Source organism: Macrosteles quadrilineatus, unplaced genomic scaffold (genome assembly GCF_028750875.1).
Source record: "Macrosteles quadrilineatus isolate MER2022 unplaced genomic scaffold, UCM_ALF_1.0 Scaffold_3__2_contigs__length_128488019, whole genome shotgun sequence".
Classification (NCBI taxonomy): Eukaryota; Metazoa; Arthropoda; class Insecta; order Hemiptera; family Cicadellidae; genus Macrosteles; species Macrosteles quadrilineatus.
This window is the reverse complement of record NW_026542596.1, coordinates 45,450,125-45,477,787: the sequence shown is the minus strand read 5'-3', so window position 1 is coordinate 45,477,787 and position 27,663 is coordinate 45,450,125. Positions and strand designations below refer to the sequence as shown.

Below are 27,663 nucleotides of genomic sequence, written 5' to 3'. Positions count from 1 at the left end.
CTTTATGTTCCAAAAAACGTCTGAACTTATTCACTCCAAACACGACAGCCAAACACTCTAACTCATACACAGAAGAGCTTTTCTTTTCGCATGGGTTCAAAGTGCGTGAGGCATACGCAATTGGCTGCCTAACACCATCTACCTCTTGAGACAACACAGCCGCAATAGCGACGGAGGAAGCATCGGTTTGCAAAACAAACTTTCGACTGAAATCTGGCATCGCCAAAACTGGAGGTTGCATGATAGCTTCTTTCAGAAGATCAAAAGACATCTGTTGTGCTTCACCCCAAACAAACTTGGCGCCCTTCTTCCGAAGCTCATTGAGAGGAGCCGCCAACTCAGCCACATTGGGGATGAAGCGCCGGTAGGAACCCACCATGCCAATGAAACGGGCAATGCCTTTGACATCTCGGGGAGGAGGAAACTCCCTGATACCCTGGGTTCTAGCCGGATCGATACAGACACCTCGAGAAGATACTAGATGACCTAGGAAAGAAATCTCAGCCTGAGCAAAACTAACTTTCTCCGGATTTACGGTAAGGCCAGCCCTAAGCAACCTATTCATGACTTCCTCAAGATGAACCAGATGGTCTTCAAAGCTCTCACTGTACACCAAAAGATCGTCAAGATAGTTGAACACAAATTTGAACTTGACGTCATGAAAGATGGAGTCCAGAAGTCTGGTGAGGGTTTGGGCCCCCACAGCTAGGCCCATGGGTACACGTGTGAACTGGTACAAGTTCCACGGAACGCAGAAGGCAGTGAGAGGTCGAGATTCAGGTTTCAAAGGAATCTAATGGTAAGCCTGGTTCAAATCAAAGACGGAAAAATACTTGGCCTTACCGAACCAATCGAACGCAGAGTGCAAATCAGGGAGAGGGACAGAGTCAATTTCAATCTGAGCATTCAACTTGCGATAATCTAGAACCATTCGAGACTTGCCATTTGGCTTTGGAACTAGAAAAGCTGGACTAGCGTAACTTGAGCGAGAAGGCTCAATTACCCCATTTTCAAGAAGCTCATTGATGATTCCACGGAGTGTCTCCATTTTGGGTGGAGCAAGTTTGTAAGGATGAGAACGAACTGGACGGGTGTCAGTCAAACGGATTTCGTACTCCAAAAGATTGGTGACTCCAAGCTTTGGCGTTAGCACCTCAGGAAAACGGGGACACAAGGTTCTGATTGCTTTAGCCTCACCAGGAGTCAGATGCCCTAATGGATCAACTTTTGGTTTGCTGGGTGTCTCAGGCTCGACCACAGCTGCACCATCCACAATTTCATCCGCAAAAGGAATGAGCACCCGTCTTGCGAAACGAAAGAAGCACTGGCCTCTGCCTAAATCCAAAATCAGGCCACAATTCTTAATGAAATCCGCTCCCAAAATGACAGGAATGCAAAGGTCCTTGGCTACCCAAAAACTCCAAACCCAAGAAAAATGTTCAATTTTGAATTTCAAACGGGCTTCATAGATGATGGGAAGTGGGGATTTCGATGCAGTCCAGCAGATGTGGGTACTTCGCTCAACTTGCTTGATTAGCCCAGAAGATTTTAGATTTTCAAACAGGGACAAGGAAATGAGACAACGGGCTGACCCAGAATCCACAAGGGCCTTCTGCACCGTTTTACCAAAGAAGATGTTGAGTCGTGGGCAAGTTGAGCGCGCCGCTTTCACTCCCATGCATGCAAGCTCCCTCATTCCCCGCGACAGAGGCTCCCCAAAACCAGCACCCCCAGAAGGGGCAGTACTCACAGAAACCAAATTCCTGCTGACTTTCTCCAAAACAGCTTTCTCACAGGGCGGTTTAGGCAAACTTTCCCCTTGTGAGCTACTCAGGGTTTTGGACAAAGTCCCAAGATTAACCCTCTGACGACACTCTCGTCTCATGTGACCTGTTTGACCACAGCCAAAGCAAACGATAGGATGCCTCTGTCTCTGCGGTGTTTCAGGACCTCGACACACGGATGCTACAGCGGGATGGGGACCAGTCCGGGGAAGATGCCCCGCAACGTGCTCCCTCTGACAATCAGCGTCTTGAACGCTCCGCGAAAGGATGACCAGCCTATCCAGGTCTGCAAAAGAAGAAGGCTTCGGAGCAAAAATCAGTCTGGACCGCTCCTCAGGCTTCAACCCCTGCAAGACAATGTCCACCAGTTGGTTTTCAGGGATGCCCAGCCGTAGGACACGCCACACGCCACAAATGTCACCCACATACTGACTGAGAGTTTCATCAAATTTTTGAGGACGAAACACTCTCTCAACCTTCAATCTCTCCATGACCCTGAAGGGGACAAAGAGCTCAAGCACTTCACTGTGAAAAATGTCAAAATTTACTCCCCGTTTCAAACAGTCTAACAATTTGTCACCAAGAGGTCTCAGGCAGAGTGGAACCAGCAGTTCCAACACTACTGAGTCCTCCATGCCTGGGAACTCCTTCAGGTGCAACACCTTTCCCAAAAACTCCAACAAAGGTTCCACCTCTAAACCATCAACTGGGCGAATGTCGCTCAAAACCCCAGCAATGGGATTGGGCAGTGGAGCAAACAAACCCATTTTGTTCTCAGTCAGTCGGTCTACCTTCAAAACACACACAAAAAATTTTTTTTTTTTACAACGAACAATTCACAAAATTAACTAACTAAAGACTCTGGACTGAAATGCCTACAGTCAGATGAGGTCCCAAACAGAAGAACCTGCCCATACACACCGCCTTAGCCACCAAAACAAAAACACGGGCTTACACTCACCACATACACACAACATACATACACTAAACAACAACACCTAACATTTGTGTGATGAGGTAAACACACACACACACAGTTTCAATTTTGGGTTTGGCCATGCTTTAGACACTCTTGCTCCCAAAGGATGCAAGTCATTAACCAGATTCCACCCGGTGACTCGGCCAAGGGCGAGCTCCTAATAAAAAACTACAACAGTGTGCTTACCACACCACAACAACTTTTCTTCAAAAAAATTCCTAAGACTGCCAGACCAGAATCACCCAAAAATCAAATCCAACCACGGCCCTTCGTGGATAGAGCACAAAAAACCACGCTCTGCTACCATCTGAGCCGACCCCTCGCACCGCCCCCAGACGAACAACTATTGGAAGCATGCCCCCCATAGTGACAGTGCGAGTGGCCGCCCCACATCCCTAACAAAAGTGAAAGGCCGTGGGTGAATATCAAAAACAAATCAAATAGTGAACAAAGCCTATAATTAATCTCAAAAATTCAACAATTAAAACAATCAACAATTAACAACAAAGCAGCCATCCAAAGAATTATTTTATCAAAATATTCCAAAATATATTTAAGAAATTTAAATAAAATCTAATTTTGTCTACCCTCCTGAACTTACATAATACTTTCTGGTAACTGAGAAAAAGTTAGGCCTAACAATTAAAGGACGGTAGCTGATCAGTATTAAACTTTAAATAGAATAACAATAAATAAATAATAAATACTATAAAGATAAATAACGGTGTAATAAATATTTTGGATAAATAGCTAGCCTATAGTGATAAATCATTTTGGGGCCCCATTAAATAGCAGTCTTGTTTTAAATGTTCATTAGCCAGATTCAAATTAACTTGCGGCACAACGATTGTCCTTCCTGGTGGCAATTGTCCTTAGGCGGTGGTGGCAGAAAGCGGATGGTGGCTTAATGGTCTCCGGAGAAACTGGGCCATTGGCAGCCCGAGGAGGACGAAGATGGTGTGTTCCCCCGGGCGACCCTCTCCGAAGACAGCAGCCGAAACAAGCCTCCCATCCGGGACCTCATCTGACGACTGGCAAAACACTTATCTACATGACTGGATCAAAACGTTGTAAAGTTGAATAAAACAACATGAAGAACAACGGCATAAAAACGATTTACACGGATACAATTTTTTATGCAAACAATCACAAAGTCTGAGATGGTTGACAGTCGCACGCCTTCTGACTCCCAAACGTCAGGCGGACATTCACTCTGGGTTGCAGGTTTGCTGCCCGACCCAAACCGAACGAGTTCCGGCACAAAGCCAGCACTCGCACTATACAAAAAACACTGAGGCGTGACATTGGTGGGACGCTTGGTGGACATGTCACGGCTCAATTTATTTGGATATTATATCTTAAACAAAAGAATTTTTTATTTATGTTGAGTATGAGGTATGAGTACACTCAAAGTGAAAATCTTAATTTGACAATCGCCAATCTAAAATGTAGATGTAAAAGAACGAGATGAATATGTTGATATTACAGAAATAGTTATGCGGTGACAAGATAGAAACATCAATAATATTTTTAACTACCAATTTCTTTATTCTCTTGAATGAGTTTTTTACTTGTCAAAAAAGCATAAAAACCTAGAGAAACTTTTGCTGTAAAATAATTTTAGTACAAAAGTTTCTGCTCTTGAAACATAATTACACCAAGGAAGTTTTACACGACAAACTCTGATGATTTACTTTCGCCTAAATTTACTATGCATTGTCATAAGATACATGGACAGGGTGGTTCTATGCAAATAAAGGCATTCCTGAAATTAATAGCCGGGCCAGACGGCCAGCTTACTTAAGCTTTGCAGGGAGTTAGTAGGGTAACTATCCTGAATAATCTTCTTGCTAACCATAAGTAATATGCTTACTATCGCAACTTAGCAACTGTAAACTATTATCTTTGGCACGTAAACTATACGTATATTTAGTTGCAGATTTATTTTAACATTTGGTGTAAGTCGTAGCTCTTCTTAAAATAGATGTTGTACTGCTCCTTGAACACTTACGAGTCAATTTAGTGGTAATTTTTAAGTTCACTTATTTTATTTAAATGACTTGCACAGATGCCTATCCCATATATAAAACGAGGAGTATTTATCAAGCATATGATTTAACTACAGCAGTTTAGATTTAACTACTTCCCACACTGAAAGAATAGAAAAAAATTATGTTTTTTCGAGAAATTAAACCAACTATAGTCGACGACTGAATATCCTATAAATTACCCATGAAAGACATTTAACAAACACAAAGTACAGTTTGGCTACATCTAAAACAAGATAGGATGGGATTTAATACTCTTAGACGTTTAACAACATTCTATCACTTATAAAACAATTAACATAGGTCATAAACACAACAAACACATACACATAGGAAACAATTAATATTCGCAAAGTTTTACTCACTTAGGGCCGCTTTCCCCAAATCAAGTTTAACTCTGATCGTGGTTTAAACTCTAGTTTAACCTCAGATCCACTTTCCCCAAAATAATTTCTCCGTTTAAATTAGGTTTAAGTTAACCCTCCGGGTGAGGCTGGTTTAACTGGCGATTCATGGGTTAAACCAGAAGAGAAGAAGAATAGCTTGATTTTGATTGGCTCTTGGCTGACTAGTTACGTTCGGCAGACGGCAATGACAAAAAATATCCTTGTTTGACGTTTGTCTTGTCAAACATAACCTAAAATAAACTGAACTGGAAATAAATTAAGAAATAGCAAACCAGAACCCATGTAGACAATTAATTCATGACTATTTCAAATTTAAAAATATAAGGCTACAGATATAATGGTTTTAAGATTTTTAAATGCGTAAAGTAGGCCTAAATTATTATATTTTCGGTAGGTAGTATTGTAGTTGTGTACAATCGATAGGTTACCTTGTCCACAGAAACGCAACATTGGTTGGAAAGTTTAATCGCTCATAATAAGCCTTTTGGTTTGATTTTATTTTAACACGATTCTTACGTTACACAAAAGTAAATATTAGTTAACATTCGGGCCTAACCACTAGCCTATTATCATGTGTGAATTAACAACTACTGTAGTAGGCCTAGGCCTGAAATTTAAATTTAGTTTAGAAACATTGATCGAACGTATCTAATGCTGAATAGCCTATGCCTGTCATTACAAAGGTTAGGCTGTTAGGCTCTAGTTTTTAATCCACAAACATTAATTTTGCGTCTTTCCCAACATTTTATTTTCACATGATTGTAATTAATGCAGTTATTTTATGCGTGCAGTAGGCCTACTGTTTGATTAAGTTTGAGATTAATTAAACACAATTAACGAAATGCTTATATAATAGCAGTCGCCTGAAAATAAAAATGTTTCTTTTTATTGTAAACAATTGGAGACAATGACACGAAACTTAATTCAAATATACAAATAACCAAAACACGAGAAAATTAATGACAGATATGTCATAGTGGGGAGCTAAACAGCTAATATTGCAGACAAAATTGCATAACAGTGTTGCCAACATTGTTGCTTGCAAAGAAATCTAGGTTAAACCAGGGTTAAACTAAACTTTCATGACAAAATAGTGGGGAAAGCCATCCTAAGTTTAACCCACCGATTAAAGTTAACCGAGATTAAGTTAAACTTGATTTGGGGAAAGCGGCCCTTAGAAACAACAATTTTAAAATGAATAAATATAAAATGAAATCCATTTATTTAGAAACCAAGCAAATATCTCAAGACACCCATCTGTTCGGACTGTTCTAAACGAGATAGTAAAATATAATGAAGAGTATCTTTTCGCAAGTAAGACTTTTACATTTCTATTTTTACTATTTCATTTAAATGATCTCAGGTAAACATAATGTTAATTAAATAGTGTGAATGAAGTTCTTAACTCAAACTCAACTTTTCAGAAGTTTGTATCAGATGAGGGTCTCTCTTGTTACAAAACTAATTAGCTAAAACCAATAAATCTCAGTTCCTTTATATTGACACAAAGTGCACAGCAAATGTTTGCTGAGAGGAATTTATAGATTAAATTACTTAATAATATATCTTAAAAAATAAATACTTAATGGAAAATCACAGTTGTAGGCTACATTTTGTGATTACAAACCAACCATATTACAACTTTTTAATGATTTTTTTGATAACTTTTAGGAGCTTAGTTACAAACTTATAGTAAACAAATAAAACAAACAAAGGTTTCGTGCACATGCTGACGAGTATAAACGCATTTCACTTAGGAAAATTATTGATAACAATTTATGATAATTTTTGTCCTAGGACGCCAGGCTCAACCCTGGTGTCGGTATTCACATTGCTGCTTAAAGTGATTGCGGCATAAGATATACCGATGATTTGGCTGGATTTGAACCCGGGACCTCATCGACCGAAGTCCCTAACCACTAGACCAGCTCTCTCCCCATCGGAAAAGTTAAAGAGGTGTCATGTGTAAAATACCAGCATAAAATATAACACCTATTAACGACTATTTTTGGATTTAATAATTTTTTTACCGCGTTGTTAAACACTCATCGGATAACGTGCTATCTTTAGACGAAATATTATGCTTAATATTTCAAAAGATAATAAAGATATAAAAATAAAAAATTAGGCGAAGGCCGAACATATTCCGGAGGATCATTGGAAATACAAACACAGAATCAATATATAGTTAAAAATCTATAACATGCAACACATAGTAAATATTTGTTTAATGAATTTTATCACTATGTAATATCTGAAGGTAATACATTAAATGCAAGTCAGAAACATATTATATGTGTTGTATAAAACTATGAGCGTATTTCACTCGACGTATGAACATATTAAAGCCGTATTTCTCAAGGATGGTAGAAGAGCTAAGGTAGTTTTAAGTCCCAGGAACAAGCATATTAAGACAAAACGTAGGCGATGTTAAAGTCCACAGAGATGTGACGTCACGAGCCCAAACTTTTATGCATAAAGGGGATGTTTTCACAGACAGCTGTTTACACTTTGTTGTTTATCTGCTTGTTTCTAAACTCGAAACAAAGAGGCCTATGTTCCTGTGTGCTTTTGAAAGTTGTTATGTTGAATAGTATTATGTAGTATTTAATAAACGTGAGTATTATAAACTATTTATTTATTTAAAGTTTATTAGGAAAATCGTAAATTAAAGAGCACTTCACAACTTATATAAAATGTAAGGATAAATGAGTACAAATCGTCCCCTTTAGGCCTCTTAAGTCATATGATTGTATCTCAGTTATGGCAACTTTTCTGGAGAGAAATAAACCCTCATGTTTAATTTTTTTAAAAGGAACCCATAACTGATAGAACCTTAATAATTGGTGACTTATACATTAAGACCACAGCTTTTGTTTGTACGCAAGTTTCACTTTGTTTCTTTACATTTACTATCCCAAAAAAATATTTAAAAAACAAGTAATAACTACGCAATTAAGAGTTGGTAGTTAATAACAAGAAATCTTTGTAGAAAAAGACAGATACAGCTTAGTTGAATATATATTAACACTTAATATTTGAGATCTGACCAATAAATTGAGAGGTTTTAATCTCAGCCTAAAATATATCCATTGGTTTCGTTTCAAATTAGCTGTGGCCCAATAAATAAGAACACCTAAACTTTAAAACAATAAGTTGACTAGGTATAGTAGAAAAGCAGCACAGAAAAAAGACTTGACCAAAATTATTATTTTATGCTATGTATAAAAAACAAAAACAAAACAAAAAACACAGCAGTAAAACTAATTCTTTTTGCCTTTATAAGGACTCAAGTAACAAAGTCTAAAAACGTACAAGATTACAATATAATGTATCACTGTAGATTTACCATGCGGAATCGATTAATATAACAAGTCTACTTACTGTAAAATTAGAAAATATTTTAAGGTTACTTTTCACGGACTGTTTGCACCAATGAAGGTTAAGTAACAAGTAAGGCAACATTAAGGTAAAAAAAATATGTAAATACTACTTGATTTGTTTACAGTCAACATCCATTTGATTGCATTCAGATAGTAATCCAGTGAAGGACAGTTTTGAAAGCTGCCGTTGGAGCGCTGCCATCGCACATTCCGCCGACCAGGAAATTACCTCAGCAGTGAAAAATGCAGCAGAATATGTTTTAACATTGAAGCTTTTCAAATGTACACATTATTTCACACATAAAGAGAGCATTGCCAACTTAGTTTAGATAATATGTGCTAAAAAGATATAGGTTAATTTAATATAGACACTAATATCTAAACACGTTCATTTCCAAGACCAAACAAAAAAGATAAATAATATACAATAAACACTTACCAAACAGCCCTTTAATGTTTTGACCCTCTAATGGATAGGAAACAACAACTTAATTTGCTGCGAAAACTTTCATCCCTATCTAAACACCCCTATTGTACTTGAGTAATTGAGCTGTTTCTGATGAGATAAGGAAGCCATATACATAATGAAGGCTTGGCGCAGTTCTGACTAATTGATTCAATGATTGGACAAAGCGTAAATGGTCAGAGCCTTGTGTTGATTAAAACAGAACGAACCAAGGGTAATTGCCGTTGTGTTAACGTCGACTTACATCTGTTGTTAGATAGAATGGTGGAATGGTGTTAATAACTAAGTGAAACGACACTTAATATTACTTTAGACTAAACATGTGTATGAATTTAAAACATATTTTCGTTTTTCGGAAATGGACAGACAATATTTTATTCACAAAACATGTCCTCAGTGTTAGTAGGCAAATTAACCATTAACTTTTGGAAACTTAAGTTGACACCCTATCTACAGTCTGTATTTTCACTGTGAGAGGAATATGTTCATTGTTCAATACCCAGTAAAACCACAACAGTTTGAAGGGGCAGACCGCTTTCCCATATAAATGTCAGTGGTATACTATAAAAATACTCCCCTATGTCAAGTAATTCCAGTGTAGTGGAGATAACAGTTTAATGTTCTATGGAACAGAGAAATAAATCAAATGTAACTAATTTTACTAAGTAAGCTATCAAATGTATGGTAAAAAGTAGAATTTTCAAAACGTATTTTTATTGACTTTCATTGATACAGGTAGACTTCACATCCTATTGTAAAATTGAAATCTTTGTTTTTAAGTGTTTTCATATTTTGACGTTTCAGCGATGGTGTCGACTAATTGTTTGTTTCTGATATTTTAGGGTAGATTTGGTGATTAGTGCTTTTTACACTTATGCCCACACCACATAAATCACCACCATGAAAACAATGATTTATAAATAAACAGATACATTGAAATAGTTTTAAAATTACTTAAACAACAATGGGAAAAGTAAAAAAAAAAAAAAAATGAAGACCACTCTATACAGAGCAGGCGGAACTAACCTTAAATAGCCTTCATCTGATTCATGATGATGATAGATCAATAACTACTCCGTTTAATTATAGATTAAAGGAGAAGACACTTTTATCAACTACTTTAATCCATAGTTTATTATATGGCATGTATTAAAACAATATTGTAGTCAAAAATTACTCCTGAGTCTTTTAGTAGGGAATTGAAATAAATATAATTAAACTTATCTGTTTCAACCTTAAAAGCATTTTACGATATATCGTACTTGTTTTACCATGAGGAAAGGTGGGCCTAAAATAACAATTAACCGTGTTGTTTAAATTTACCCAAATATTTCTTCAGTCTTAGCTCAGGGCGCAGCGGAGATCGCGTGCAAGGCTTTACTTGACTTAATTACCACAGCTGTTAGTAATTAATTTCATTACTCGTGTTTCGTGTCAGACCCGCCATAAATTGCCTGATGCTCATTATATGGCTGACAATAAATCACATTTTACGTGTTTTATTTCCTGTCTCAATACTAAATTGCAATACTAATTTTAGCAATGGATGTATCGCAAGAAAAGTAGTATATTCTAGTTGGTGTGTTGTATTATGACTATTTGTTATACGTATCTAGGTAGCATAAAATATAAAAAAATATTCGTATTAAAATAGTCTATAAGATCATAAATGTCTAGGAGTATTGTATAAGTTACTGAAGTGTGTAATATAGCGTTCAAGCACAGAATAACGAACGCAAATTTCACACGTTATTTGGTTATACAATTCAATGTCACTTTTTAAAATCGTACGGATTGCATTTTGTAAACAGTACATTTTACAAAAAAAACATGTTAATTTCTTAAGTAAAGTAACTTTATATTATAAGCAAAGAGACATTACAATTATAGCCTGGGTCCGGTACGTTGTATATTTATTATTAGCTAAGAAGCCGAGTGGTTTAAGTTTCTTGACTAGCAATAAAATGCCACCGGTTCAATCCTGAGAAAAGTTATTAGCTTTTAATGGTTTCAGACAAAACACAGCTGTCCTTGGTTATTTGGGGGTTTTAATAAATACACCTTTTGATAATATAGTTAACCAGCTTATCTTATAACAGAGCTACAAAAGAAATCTTGCTCATCCTTTAACTCATATTTTTTGTGGTAATATATATTAAATATTAAAAAATAAATAAAAAAACTACAGAGATCAAATTAGTTGTTATAGATAATGTATACTTTAAACAAAACATATTTTCGGTAAGAGTTTACGGAATAAAAAAATACACACTAAATCGATCCCTTTTGTGATCAGACAATTTATTGGAAGGTTTAACAGTTACTCTGCAAGTTCAGATAAGCAACAGTCAAGGACATAGATACGTTATCGGTCCAAATGGTCACATATAGCCACACCTTGTATGCAGCAATACCGATGCCACATGTTGTGCTGTAAAACCAACCGTGCTAATTGGAGATTAAAGTGCCGACTCAGCTGTGAACGATTTGAATTTATCAATAATATAAAGGGGTTTGCATGTGTGTATAGATGAGTATCTGTGAATGTGTTTGTATTGAGAATGGACGAATTCATGAAACTACTTTGCTAAAAGCTAAGATAAAAAATAGTTCATGAATGTAGTCAATAGAATTCATGCACTTGGATCCACTTTAAATATGCCCGGTTTATGTCCAATGTTTTGAGTGATGCTTTCGAAACTTCATATTTCGGATCTCTAACAGCACAAAGTAACGTGTAATCCAGTTTCTATAATTAGTGTTAGCGTACCATCGCTGGTTAACTTGAGTTTTAGTAAAGTTGTTAGTCGATAGTTAAAGATAAGACTAATCTTTATGTTCTGGGTTTAAAAATAAACCTTTAAGTGTTTACAAATTATCGATTGTGGAAATTCTTGTTTGGTTGACAATTTGAACGTTTTTTCTAATGGATGAATAGAAATCTCGTAGAATTAGATAGTTGTTTGAATGAAAATAGGATGCAAACCCAAATAGAAGCATCCGGAGGAAAACAAAACTCTCAGGAGGTATTAATTATATCTAATAATCAAAGTACACTTCTTATCACTGTTAGTGTCGTAAACATACCAATTTAAATCTCTGTCAAATCGAGTGATCCTGGTTAAATTATGACCCTTGATTCAAAGTTGCTCTGCTATTATTTAAGTTTTACACCATAAAAATGTTTGTTAAACTTAAGTAATATAACGAAATATCAATAGAAACAATAAAATTGAACGTTAGTAGTCAAAAAAGGATCCTTTATAACAATCGGAATGTGTACTAAAGAAGTTTTCTTTGCTTCTCCTGAATATTTAGTAGCAATTGAACAAGTCCGTGGGTCACGTACGACAAGTATCTTGCAACTTTCAGGGCACCTTTGTCAGGTTTCGTCTGCTCGCAAAGACTTTTTGGACCTTCTTTGTACCGTATCAAAAGACTTTTGTGAAGTTAGTGAAAATATAGCATTGAACTGCATTATTGGAATTCTAGACACAAATATAAGTTGCGTAACGAATATTACTTACGAGAAACTAGAATTTATAAAACATTGATAAATAAAAATGCATTAATCGTAGAATAAAAAATGAACGGTTTAAACACAAAATAATTTATATCACGATAAAATTGACGACTCAGTAGATTATTTAATTACGCAATGAGCTCATGGGTCTATTTAAAATGATAAATGCATACGAAGCGTAGCTAGCAGAAATTAATACTGTATACACATAAAACTGTATGTTTAACATTTAATTACACTTAAAGAATTTACGAAAAAAACCAAGGAAAACAGTGTGTAAGCAATGCTTTGAATAACTCCTACTAGGCCTAAACAAAATGTTTACAAACCATTTCCAACATATTTTTCAAGTTATTTGCAATCAACTAACGTATTCAATTAAGCATTATGAATGTAATATTCATGCAGCATCATAAACGTAAATACAAATGTATAACAGTTTTATCACAACAAATCAGAACAAGCAATTTTCTATTTAAAGAGGAGTTTTAGTAAATTCACAAAATGTATTGTTATACAGGGTGATCAAAAAAGGTGGGTAGATATTTTACATAGTGATTCATTGAGCCGAAATAAAGAGAAAATCAAGTATAACAATTTTTCCAAAATCGCTTCGTTAACCAGATATCCGCAATTTTGTAGTTTTTACATAAACATTTTTATCTTTGGTTTTGTTTAACTGATCTTTATAATACTTGGTATGTATGTTAAGAAAAAAAGAGACCCATGTTTAAAAATTAAATATCTTAATTCAACTTAAAATCTCAAAATTTTGGCCATTTTAATTTTTTAAACTTAAATTACTAAAAAACGGCTGATTTTATGAACCAACGTCTAGGATACTTTTATTTAGCTTTTTTTCTATCAAACGACACCAAGCTCAAAAAGATCGAATACAAAATAGCTGAAATATTAAGATTTTTAGTTGAATAGAATAAGGCAAAAGCTTGTCAGGTTTGTCCCATTTTACAACCAAATCGTATTATTTAAGCTATTTCTTATTAGATCTTTTTGAACTTGGTATCGTTTGATAGGGAATTTAAAATGCTAAATAAAATTATTCTAGACGCTTTTTCATAAAATCAGCCGTTTTTGAGTATTTTAAGTTTAACAAATTAAAATGGCCGCTATTTTCCTTGGTCTTGGTGTTGAACCAAGATGATTTTTTTCTAACATGGGTCTCTTTTACCTTAAACAAGTTTTATAAAGGTTGGCTGAAAAAGTCCAAAGATAAAAATGGTTATGTAAAAAATACAAAATGGCAGGCAGATATCTGGTTAACGAAGCGATTTTGGAAAAAAAAACTTTATAAGTGATTTTCTCTTTATTTTCACCCAACGAATCACTAGGTAAAATATGTCCCCCCCTTGTTTGAACACCTGTAGGCCTATATTATGAAATATACAATAAAGTGGTTTCCTTAGAACGAAAGTAATTACTACGTATATTACTAAGTAATTTTAAAGATGACAAGCTTATTTTCCGTAAAACTGGTAACTAATATTTTTTTACATGTTTCAACACGTTCTCATACTTGAAAATTCTATAATGCCTTTTAAAACCAGAAAAATATTATGTTTGAGGTGATAAAGTGAGCAAATAAAATACATAAATACTTCCCGTTGCGCACCCGGTAATATACAAGACTGGACGAGGTCCCAACAGCAATACATGTGAAGGTTGTACCATATATGGAGGCAACTGTCTGGCTGGTCTTCATATGAAAGTGTAATTAACTTGTGTCTACAAAGAAAGATTAGAGGTCACTTTAGTGCAACGAAAGTGACTCAATGTTTATAATTAACTTTTATACAAATTATATACTCCAATACAGTGCACTTACTGAGATGCTATAATTTATAATTCAATATTTGTTCAATAGATGTTTCTATATTAAAATAGTTAGCAAATGTTTTGTCCGCGACGCTTAGAAACGCATATTATTATGACAATGTTAAACAAAACAAAATAGATAATATTAAATATTCCAAAATAGATTTCATAATGTAAATTATCAGAATATGGACTGTTTGAATTCATATTTAAGAAAGAAATTTAACACAAAACAAAGTGACTAAAATCTGAATATTGCCATTTTATTTTCAACTATTATCATTTTAACTAAAGAAAGATAAATTTGAATGCACATTGAAACTTGATTTTCATTGTTTAGTTGATTCAAAACGGATTCTTTTGTAAAAAAAAACGAGAAGTTAAATATTTTTGCGAATTATTATTTTATGAGAATATAGATTTTTTTCACAATAAGTAATAAACCAAAAAATATCATTCTTCAAACATTTTTGACTGAAGAATACTTTTTGATAAACACAGTGTTTACGTCTTTGAAAATCGTAAGGTAAACGAAGGAGATAAAAACACCAACAATGCTTGAGCTACGGAGATATGACAAAGGTATTTGTTGCGTTTGATCTTGTCGTTTCAAAGGCAAATTGGAAATTGGAAGTAAATTAAATTGATTGCTGTAAAGGGTGGTCAGCATCAAAAGACAACCGGAAATGGCTGGTGAATTTGTTCGGTATGTACTCTAGTGTCTTGAACTTGACTTAAAATAGGAATAGAGAAGAAGTTATTGTACAAAAGCTGCAACTGTACTATTTTTGAAGTTAGGTAAATTTAGTCAGTTTGGCAAAGGCGTTAAGAATGTACCACAACATCACTGTATTAAATTACAGGGCGGTAAAAGGTAAAATATGGCAAACTAACCAATTGAGGCACAGTTCTTATGACTTCAATTACAATTTGTTTCTTCTTGTTCGGAATTCACGGTAGTGTAGTGTTTGATTTTTTGCACCGTATAAGTATTGGTAAACAATATTTAAAACTAATCTTTTTACACGAAAAAACGATTGTCTGAGAGCATTACTATAAAAAAGTTTAATTAAACTGGTTAAATATTCCTAAAGTAAAATTGTTTTGCTGCTATAAGTGTTATAAAATGTATAATATGTATTTGCTAATCTGTGGAATCTATTAAGAACATATTACACACGTATGTTCAATCTAGATAGACATTTTCCCTCAAGAATTTGTTTGTAAGCTATTTTCGAACCCAGTTTCAAGAACAGACTTAATAATTTACATTTGCCTAAATGGTGGCCCTAATTCAATATGTAGCTTCTTAACATTGAATTTTGGATAATGAAGTTCTATAAGTAGTCAATTTTATTTAGTAAAACTTTAGAATACAATGGAATTATATTTATTGCAAGAATAACAAAAATGTCTAAAAATCATAAAGATTATAGTTTCTATTAGATTACTTTAGAGCTACATGTTAAGAACTAAGGCCACTGTGAAGGTAGATAGGCCACACGAAACTTATATGAGTAAAAAATAAAACAAAAACAGTTCAGAGAAATGATTAATATGATATTGCAAAGTAAAAATAAATATATACCAATAAAAATATTTCTTAAGACCCGCGCAAAATACACAAGAGATACAATTTTTACAATAGAAACAGTTAGACGAAAGGTGTTTTAGTTTTCAATTACTTACAACTCACATTTTAAAATACGAAGTGTTTAAATGGTAGTACTATAAAACATAATGTAAATAATATAAAAGAATAACATACGATTATCGTTATTACAACTGAAGAAAATCACATGGTAACTTGAAACGAGATGATTAAAAATAACCACATATCAGTAAATAAGCGTGATTTAATAGCACACAATCCTCAGCGAGACTTATAGCGAGCCTAAAGCCTTCAGGCTAGGTAGGTGATTAAGGCATTATGTTAATCTAGAGTTCCAGTGAAAACCTTCAGGCTAAAACCCCTTTGTAACTTTCAAACTACGGAACTTAAAAGTTTAGAATTACGTCTGTCAAGTTATTCAAAAAATACTTGATGGTATAAAATTCCTACTTTCAAAAATAATTTTGTCACTGTCATTGCAGCGAGAAAATTATACTGTTATGAGTATAATGGCCCGAATATGAGGGAAAAAACAAGTTTAGAATTGCGTGAGACAGTTTACCATTGTTGCTGACTAAGACCATTCGCATCTCCAGGGTATTTTATAAAAAATCCAATGATCGAGGATTTACCTGCTATGGGTCCTCTTCTTTCTCTCAATCTTTAAACTTAATGACTTTTCTCGTGATCGAACCCGCAAACATTAAAAGGCGAGCACTGTAATGACGCAACTACCCAGATAACACTGTTGAAGAATTGTTGAAACAACCGTCTAAAAGCTATGTTCTTACACAGAATGTTATCAGAACACGATATTGAGTCATCAAAGCCTTTGCGATCTCGTGAACCAATTCATTTGTCACTATCCCCTACTGCAGTGATCCAACAATGCTAACAGATGGCTATGATACGCTAGTTGTATTGTTGATCACGTGATATCCCCCCCCTTTACGTAATACCATTCACTATATACACCTACATATACCTATATGTAACTGTACGTATATATAGTCAATGTCAATACTACAAATACTAGAACAGAGACGGTATGTATGATTAACATTAACTGGCCCAAATCCTATACAAATAACATTAACATGTTATACAGGGTGTCTCAGACCACCCGGCCGGCTTGTATAACTCCAATATGAAAGCAAATGGAAACCTAATTGCAACTGGAACCCCCTATTTTGACCCCAAGGAATTCAGCTAAATTACTTTCAACCCCAAAAAAGCACCCCAAATTGCAGATTTTGGGGGGTAGGGGTGGTTTTTGGGAAATTTTCAAATGTAAAGGGGGGTCGTGTTATACCTCATTTTAAAGGTCCTTTAGTCCTGAGAATTTTAGTGGAAAAAGGTTTAAATTATCTTCATCTCTATTTACAGGGTGTTCAAAAACGTACAAAAAATAGACCTTTGAACTACTTTTCACTGTTAAGAGGTGGAATTTCGTGGGGGGTTCAAATTTTGATAACACTTTAATTGCTAAAAGAGCTTTAAAAAAACTCTGGTTTCAACCCTTTTGCTATCTTTTTACTTATGTTATGCATTTTCAAACTTTTCGAAGTTTCAAAAGCTGTTATCTCAAAAATTTCAAATGGCAACATGGGTTTCATTACAAACCAAATTGTAGCCCTTAAAATTAGCTACAAAATTTGTATTTAATGTTTTTTGGTATCTTCATTGGTTAAAGAGATATAGCGAAATTAGTGTATTTTAATATTTTATTAAATGGTATTCAAAGTATTTGCTGTTGTAAATGTACACCTCTAGGACTCAATTAAAACTATTTTGGTCTAAAAATGCTTAAATTGACTTCCGTTTTGTTCAATGCAAACCCCAACTCTGTTTATAGGCACATAGTACTTCTTCTCCACTATGCTATTTACGTACTGTATTGCTATTTTACTACCGCAGGTGCATTCACCTCTCGTACAGGTCCAGTAAGTTCCTTAAAATTTGTTTTATCTGATCAAACGTGACCAGTTTCACGCACACGCTCATTGATTTCATGATGATTTTTTTTTATTATTTACAAGTATCATTTATAGACAGTATTCATTCAAAGCACTATTAGAACTTTGGAATTGTAAAATAACTAAGAATATTTGCAGTTGTGTTCTTTCCTTTATCAATCTTCCAAGATCAACAATCTGAGTACTATTTTATTTTTTAGACAAAATTAGTTTTAATTGAGTCCTAGAGGTGTACATTTACAACAGCAAACACTTTGAATACCATTAAATAAAACATTAAAATACACTAATTTCGCTATATCTCTTTAACCAATGAAGTTACCAAAAAACATTAAATACAAAATTTGTAGCTAATTTTAAGGGCTACAATGTGGTTTGTAATGAAACCCATGTTGCCGTTTGAAATTTTTGAGATAACAGCTTTTGAAACTTCGAAAAGTTTGAAAATGCATAACATAAGTAAAAAGATAGCAAAAGGGTTGAAACCAGAGTTTTTTTAAAGCTCTTTTAGCAATTAAAGTGTTATCAAAATTTGAACCCCCCACGAAATTCCACCTCTTAACAGTGAAAAGTAGTTCCAAGGTCTATTTTTTGTACGTTTTTGAACACCCTGTAAATAGAGATGAAGATAATTTAAATCTTTTTCCACTAAAATTCTCAGGACTAAAGGACCTTTAAAATGAGGTATAACACGACCCCCCTTTACATTTGAAAATTTCCCAAAAACCACCCCTACCCCCCAAAATCTGCAATTTGGGGTGCTTTTTTGGGGTTGAAAGTAATTTAGCTGAATTCCTTGGGGTCAAAATAGGGGGTTCCAGTTGCAATTAGGTTTCCATTTGCTTTCATATTGGAGTTATACAAGCCGGCCGGGTGGTCTGAGACACCCTGTATTTGTTACTTTTCTTTTTTACTAAAGCCTAGACACATGTCAATTATTCAGTATAATTTACCTTTTTTCGGTAGCCTTTCTGAATTAACATATAGTTTGGACGAGGCATTTTAATAATGTTAAATGTTTGCTTTCTGGCCATTGTTATCATTTGTTTATGTTTATGATACATACCGTTACTGTTCTAATATTCGTGCCTAATACCTTGAGCTATTGATTGAACTTGATATTTAATCTCGACGTAAAGTTGTAGCTAGTTTGAGAATACAAATAACTTAGATAAATTGAGTCATCAACAGAATATCCTTATGTAAATTAATGACTTTTATAGAATTCGAAAACCTGTTTACCAAGAACAGGACAACCGAATGTAAGTGATGTTATTTTTACATGTAACAACAAATATAACAGTAAAAAAATAAGGAAGTTAGAAGGGTAAAGTTAGAATTCACACTAAAGTGCATTCTGTGAGTGGGCCTTTCAACTCAGTTAGATTTTAATACGCTATCTTAATATTTTTATTTATATCAGTTTAACTTACTAACCACACCGTTATGTCTCGATTACCGATTTCCTAAATACATTTAAAAAATCACAGAGTTATATTATTTGAAAATTAGTATTTGAACCTGCATTGAAACAAAGTTTATTTTAAAATATATAAGAATGCTTTACCGTACTGAAGAAAGAAAGTTTAACATACAATATCAGGTACATAACGAAACTGGAAATGTTTCCTTGATCATTACGACGAACAAAAAGGTAACGTCGTCCTTTCTTTGAGAATATCAAATGGCTCAGCACTTTATAAAGAAAAATACTTTCAGAAAGACAAATATGCATACTTTACTTGTAAATGCATAAGAGTCTTACTCATTTATGAATTAAGTAATTAGTAATTTAAAAATTCAGGCTATTAAGGTGGAGGGGGGTAGTTGAAAATGTATAAAAGTATGAATAAATGAAAAGTCGTGAGGATATTTGTTTCTATCTTCATAACTTAACAAATAATTTAATCAAATACACTCAAAAATCTGTTACATTAATAACAGTTTAAATACGGTACCGGTAGTTGATTTTTCACCATTTGCTTCACAGCTGGTACAGTACCCAACCAAAATACTCGTTAGATTTTGTGAAAGAGTTTTAAGTCAACGTTGATATAGACGAATGTGGTAACTGTGGTTAAATGCTGTATTTTTTTTAATAATAATACGAATGCATTTCTAGGAACTTTATAATGGCTGGAGTTTGAAACTGAAATGCAATCGCCTCGATTTGAGTTAAAACCACTTTTTGACCGATTGTCAAGTAAAAGTTAGGGATTTCGGGCAACCATGCAGTGTATGCTGGAAACCTTTGTCTCCAAATATGATTTGGTAAGCGGAATTTTAGTTAAATTCCATCTCTACTTACTGTGGTCGTTATTCTATGGATCAAATTTACATATCGTTATCTATGTATAATAAACTAGGCGAAAAAACAAACGCCCAAAAGATTCAGTTGTATAGGTAGTTAAGTATATTTTAAAATTAATGACAAAATAAATTGAATATTAAATAAACAAAAAAATTTAAATGTCCTTAAAATACTCATTCTAAGAATACAGCTCAGTATCGTGCATGTGAAAAATTGTTGTTGCGAGAATTATTTCGCCAGTTTTAACTTTTTTAAAGTTGCACTTTTATCTTACTGAAACTCATATTTTGTTATTTTGTAGCTTTTTCATTACGAGACCAATAACAAATCGTTATCAAAGAAACGCCTTTGTATCCAGTAAAGCAAGATAAGGGACCCCTATGATCACTGGCCCCCACCAAGGTTTATCAAACACATTTGTCTTCTAGACATCTACTGACAAACAAGATCCCAAGCAATCAATTAAATAGATTGTATACCACATGTGCGTTGCTTCACTTAGATAATAAGTAATTGGAAAATCAATCAATAACGGTTTATCACTTGTAATTAAGCGATTGGTAAACATTCGATGGGCATTATCAGGTAATTGTCTTCCAACCGTGTTAATTGATAGTAATTGGTGCGTTGACCGATTAAGAGTGATATACATACTTTCCTAGGGATTAATCAATAATTTGGGTTGGAGAGTAAATCCTTACTTTTTTAGACAAAGAACAAATGTTTACTTGGAGTTAGGTTTTCACCCATGTATTAAAGGAGTTATTATGAACATGAATACAATTTAATTCACGTGATTGCGTATCGCTACCTGTAGTTACTATCCTAAAAGAGAGGAATACGAGTTAGGAGAATATTAAGTAAAAGACAAAATACTAATGACTGTAAGATACTTTTAAGCGTCAATACACCCTTATGTTGGCATCCCTGATTTCTTTACTTCGTTACCGATCAGTTAATATTCAATGATGCATTTAGATGAGGTTTAGTATTATTGGGAATTTATAGTAAATAAAACACAACGTGGTGTTTTTGAGTGGCGTGTCAAGCTTTGAGTATGCATTGTAGAAGAATAAAATGTAAGCCAGATTACTGGTTTTATGCTAAGAAAGGTGTGGAATTAGGTTTCCAGGTGTGATACCAGTACATAGTAAAACAAGTTTTTATAGGCATGCCATAATATTAAATTTAAAGATATTTCATCTGTAGAAAAAAAAGTACACACTATAATCAGCTTGCCAAAAACCCCCCTTTATGATAAATTCTCACAACACTAAAACGCATAGATTAACTATGCAGCAGCCCATATCATCTATTCGTCAATTAACAGGGATACCAACATATGACCTTGTTTTGTCGTTAAACAGTGAATCACAGTACTTGTAATTATTTTGGTTGCGTAAAAAACACCCTGTATAAAGCATATCTTTAACTAAAGGTCCATTTTTTCATGGTAAGTAGTTTTTCTAAAAAAAAGACAGTTCTGACGTAATACCGTTATAATTATTTATACCGCAGATTTTGTACCGACTAGGACCAGCTGTTTTGTTAGTCACAGATTGTTAAAAGTCTAATGATCAAGGATAGCTAGCTACATTTTCTTCACACGAAATGTTTACGAATCCAACCGGCAACAATATAACTGTTATACGATCCCTATGATCTCTCGGCATTCAAGGTATAAATTTTAAACGATATAAAAGTATCCTTAGAAACAAGCCTAAACAAGCCTAGCTTAGCTGGTTGTGCTAAGTCGAATCGTACAAAGACACTAGCATTATACGCACTGTAGTTAATGTTCACGTGATAAAAATACCAAGTCCCAAACAGCCGGGTTCATATTTACAATTACAAAAGTCAGTTAGTCGTGCCAACGTCTCCACGTACTGTACATAAATAGAGAGTGAACGCATAAACACCGGGAGATGAGCCAACTGTGTCTTATAATCAGCTGATTGCTACCAGCTGAGCTACATGTGACTGTCTCGCTGGACGAAGTGTTAGGTAACAAGTAAAACAGCTTACCTTTGTACAGTTGTAGCAATAAAAAAAAATTAAAAACCAAGAACATGGATAGCGACCCCACATACAGGTTTTCTCCCTTAGTTAATGCTATCGTGATAGTTAAGGGGATCCACCACTATCTATACAAAAGTTTTTGTAATTTTTCTAATGTTATATTTTTGGATTTAACATTTAGTTATGAACATGTACATGAAATTCCATACTAATCCGATTGTATTTTAGATGAAAAAAATTAAAATTTAAAACAATGCAGTTTACGATTTTGCATATTTTTTCTCCAAGTTTAATTATTATAATTTTTATAATTTAACGTACACTATATATACTTTTAATTTTTTTTCTTGTGAATAGTAGGAACCAAGAGTAAAAAGAGCTCATAATTTATCAAATAATTTACTATTTTTATTTGGTACCTTATATAATAACACAATACAGTAAAACTCAAATTAAGTGCAAAAAAAAGACTCCTCAGACTTTCCGAGCTGTTTTCTCGAATTTGTATTATTGCACCAAAATCTTCATTTGTATGTTAGGAATAAGAAAATACCTTGGTCTTTGCTGTAGGTTATCTATTAAAGAGTTATTCAAACAAAATACAATATATTAAAATATGTCATACAATTTTTTAAAGGCCCATAATTATAAGTTTTTTACTTAAATGGGGTAGGTTGTTATGCTTAAATATTCTAGTTAGCCAAGTAATCATCAAAAAAATCCATTTAGAGCAGTAGAAAGGTGAAAATAAAAAAAGTTGAAAATAGTGGCGGGTTCCCTTAAATGGCTTAGAAGATTAAATGGTTAATAATAAGTTGTACGTTTGGTTAATTATGGTAAAAAGTTGACTTTTTGGACAGAAATCATTAATTCACTGCAGTGCACTCTGTCGTCAAATCCACCAATAGTCAATGGTAAAGCTGATGGATAAAATTGGCCTTGATTTAGTGTGTCATATATAGCTCTAGGTCAAATACCTGTACAGTTTTAGCCACAAGGAAACCTTTGATGTAAATGCCAATGCAAATTTCTTTGATGAATAAGTGCATCTCGCAATTATATTATGATTGTAATCCAGCGTGCATCATGGCTATAGATAAAATAATAACTAAATTAAGGGTGTTAATAAATCAACAGATAAAAGAATGGACAAACTAAAATATTACTAACATGTATTACTTTTTTGACCTTGGACGCTATACACGAGCCCGGGATTGCTTTTCACATTACTTCAGGCTAGACCTAGGGGTCGTGGCACTATCAGATAACATCCATTGGTGATTTGGCGGGATTTGAAGTCGGGACCTAAGGGAACGAAGTCCCGCGGTCTAACCACTATACCAGCTCGCTTCCCTTACACAGGGGCTCGATGCCCTCCGGGGAATAATACCAGTCATATAAGGAATAAAAATCTAGTGATAAGAATGTATATATCTGTTCATTATGTTAACGATAATCATAATAACCATGAATACTCACAAAACGAATAGTTTCAACTGAATTACCTGAAACAGAAGATAAAAATTAGTAATACATTGCATTTTTATTATATAATAAACGTATGACAACTCGACAACTCTGGTCCATATAATCAATATTCTATGGATGAGGATACGCAATTTAATAATTGAAATGGGTCTGGTTTCAGAGAGCGTTGTGCTAATCAAATATAGAACGTGCAGTAGCCTGCGTTGGTATAGAGAATATTGCACGTGTATATTTACTGATCACACACGGGAAACGTACCACATTGTCTATTAGCTTATTGTGTTTAAATATTGGTTGTGGTTGAACTTAAAAGCAAAACTATGTAATATAATGAAGAGATGGTTTGAAATAATATGCTTGCAAATACAGTAGAATAATTATTGTTGGTTTGGTGTAGAGTGATTGTCAACTCAATTCCCAAGAATCTCTACATTGAAAATTTCTAACATTAACTGACGAAACTATAATAAAACTCCTGCAGTATATCGAAACATGGTACAATGTCTACTAGTGTTCTAAACCCTTAAGAATTACTGTATAACCGATTTTGGATCAAGCTGGTCCAATTTTGGACTGCAAGGCTTCGTCCCCCAAGTTCAGGGGTTTAAAACCCGCTAAAAGCCAACTGCTTTTAGCTTCGTGAATGCAGTACCCTCTACGTCCAAGCTATAGAACAGTTTCAAGCTGATTCAACGGAACAATAGAAAAATCTAATATCCCGAAAAACTTATCAAATAAATTAATGGAACTGTACAAACATAAGGTAGCTTCTAATGAGAGCAACGATGTTAAGCTTAAGACGAAGTGTAGCCACAAAACACACAGCATTCCTATCACACTCTACAAACCAAATTTCAGTTCGCGGCGTGGAAATGTTAACCGAGTTTAGGTTCTTGACTAACTTTGTCACATGTTTACTTGACTGTTTGTGGCATCAATAGTCAGAAGATGGGAGTTAACACCTTCGTAAAGCATTCGTGTTGAAATTAAATCACGGAATGGTTTTGCGCGTGCGGCACCCGACTTGCATAAAACCAATTTAAAAATAGAAGGCTGGTACCTTAAATTTTCTACTCGTGTCGTTAACACTATTTACGCGGGTTGCATACACTACTTTACCTACGACTGTGTTTTAATTACAAAAAATCACCACTCATAACTTCTAAGAGAGGTTATGTTTTCGTTTACGAAAAATTGAACAAAACACTAATTGCACCAATCAACAATTAAATTGGCCTGAACAGGTGATTAGAATCATTAGAGTTAGAATCATTACAATTTTACTTTTTCTCTGTCAATCCTTGAACCTTATTGGTCCGTTACCCGTGTTGTTAAGTACAACTATGCTGTTATGAAAGTAAACAATGCTGTTATGTGAAACTTTTCAAATCTAATAACTGAACTGAAACGGCTACTTAAAAAAAAAACTCTCGTAGGTAAATGTACTATAAAACCTTGCCATATCTAGTTTAAAAAATGTTTAAAAGTAAAAACAAACGTTAAAAAAAGAATTATATAACACAACAATTAAGTTACAATTAAGAAACAATGTAAACAAAAGTTAAGTATTTAATGTTATTTGAAGTTTGAAAATGGACTTATGTCCAAAACATGCAACTTCTACTAAAAATGTAATATTCAGGGTGCTCAGTTGTACTTTATTTACTACTATAATTTAACACAACAGTTGTATGAAATATACATAACAAAGGATAAATGTGCCTTGTCTTGTGTGATCTTTGAAGAGTTGAAAAAATACATGTTCTGGAGGATGAATTATTTTAAAACGCTTACTTTCATTTACATACATCAGCATATCCAGCTTTTCTCATTTTTATAGCTCTTAAGCCTTTAGTGAAATCAAAACCATTGTATAGTTCGGCCGCTTAGAAAGCGACCTCCTCCAGCATTGGTTTAGCATTAGCGCGCAGGTCGTTTTCTAAGCGGCCGAACTATAGTTTTAAAATTTGGCCTAGCTAAGCTTTTAGGTACAATGAAAGAGAAAACTATAGGAAGTTTAAACCTGGAAAAGATCAAATACATATTCATCAACATAGGTTGTGAAGTTTTAATATTCCGTGTTATTTAAAGAGATAACAATGTTTCAAGAATCTTCATTGTAATAATTATAATAAACGATAGTATTTAAAGATGTACAATTAATTGCAAGAAACATTCTTAAATATTCCTGCATCGTTGAGGAATCTGAGAATACTTACTGTAGAATTTTGATTTACACAAATCTAAGTCATAAATCTTAAAATAACACTCCAACATTGAAAATGCATTGTCCGAGTTCACATCCAATATTCTAACTGCTTATCATTTCCTCCTTATTGACCCTAGATACCCAATAAATCAGACGATTCAATATCCATTGCAATGCAGCCTATTGGATGCTTTATCAGTTGCTGGGTCAATTATGATACAACTGATGTAGCCTGGTCTATTACAACTCAAATTCTTAGGTCAATGCCAATGTATCCTGTATTTGAACTTCTCTGCTGTACTTTGCTGCGTATAGTCAAATATGAAATACATTTGTTCAACATATTCCTCTGTGTATTGTTCATGCTTACGGTCCATGATAAAAAATTAAGGTTTATATGTTGTCAGGTGCATATGTGTCAAGTTAAAATTTTGTGTAAAGAAAATCCATAATGATATTGTCATGTTTCTTAATATTTGCAAAGTTTGAGCGTCTCGGCTATTTTGAACACTTATAAAATGTAATACGTTTTTACGAAGTAAGTTAAATCCACTAAAAACTTTAACCACTCTCTTTTTTTGTTTTCATCATCAAAATGGGCTTAGTGGTATTCCTTGTTAGTGCTGATGATTTCCGCTATTATGTTTTATTTTAGCATCATAAAGCTCAATAGCAAAGCATGACAGGACATGTCTGTTGTGTTATACGATATAACGAGGCCAGTTACATAGTCTTCATTATCAGACCTGGTGAAGCAGAGAGAAGAAAAATTGAGGTCAACACACACTACAGCAATTTATGTTTATTATGCTATAGTTGTGTACACAAAAAGGAAATTCAGAAGTAGAATTACAATATTGGAGTCACCCAGAAAAGTTTTGTTGAATTAAAGGAATTTTATATTTGTGTGATTAGTAATTAGTTTTTTTTTTTTTATGAAAATTGTGTAACCCTGGTGCTGTGAAAAAGTGAAAGGTTGGTATGGGATCTAGAGAGATTCCTAGTGTACCTTGTTTACTGAGTAATAGCAGCTGTTAATGTAGCTAACTTTTTTGAAATGCCCGATGATCTAGAACAGCTTGGTCCTATTTGAACTATTCACTTTTCTTAGAACCAAAGATGGAACCGAACCTGCGACCCTATGTTTCTCTGACAAAAATATTGTAAGATACCCAGGTTTTACAAACATCTGTTGGTAACATTTGACAACAATATTTTAGGATTTGCTAGCTAATCTTTATAATAGTCCTAAATATTCTGTTTATCTGACTTAACTGTATCAAGATAAAAGTTTGTAGACCACTTTTAATATTGTAAAATAGAAAGGGGATTTAAAGTTACAAAAGGCCGAATACGTTTAATATGTAGATCTTATTTTTATTTCAAAACCTATCTATGAAAATGTCATTTTTGAAATTAATACCTTTTGTGTCCTTTACCTATTTGGATTGTATAAAAACACAATACATTTACTGCTAAATACACGAACATGTCTCAACTATCCGAGGGTCAAGTCCAAGAATAGGAGGTATTTTTTTTTAAATCTTATCAAAAGCCACTAGCTAAAAAGAGAGGCCCAGGATTAAAACGAAATGTAACGACAAGGACAGTTTGCATAACGTGAA

General features: G+C 33.9%; 1 protein-coding gene across 1 annotated transcript in view; it reads right to left on the bottom strand.

The window, feature by feature from the left end:
- Positions 1-27,663, bottom strand: part of LOC128989690 (uncharacterized) — a 206,983-nt gene that overhangs the window by 68,382 nt on the left and 110,938 nt on the right. The gene's annotated exons all lie outside the window — the stretch shown is intronic.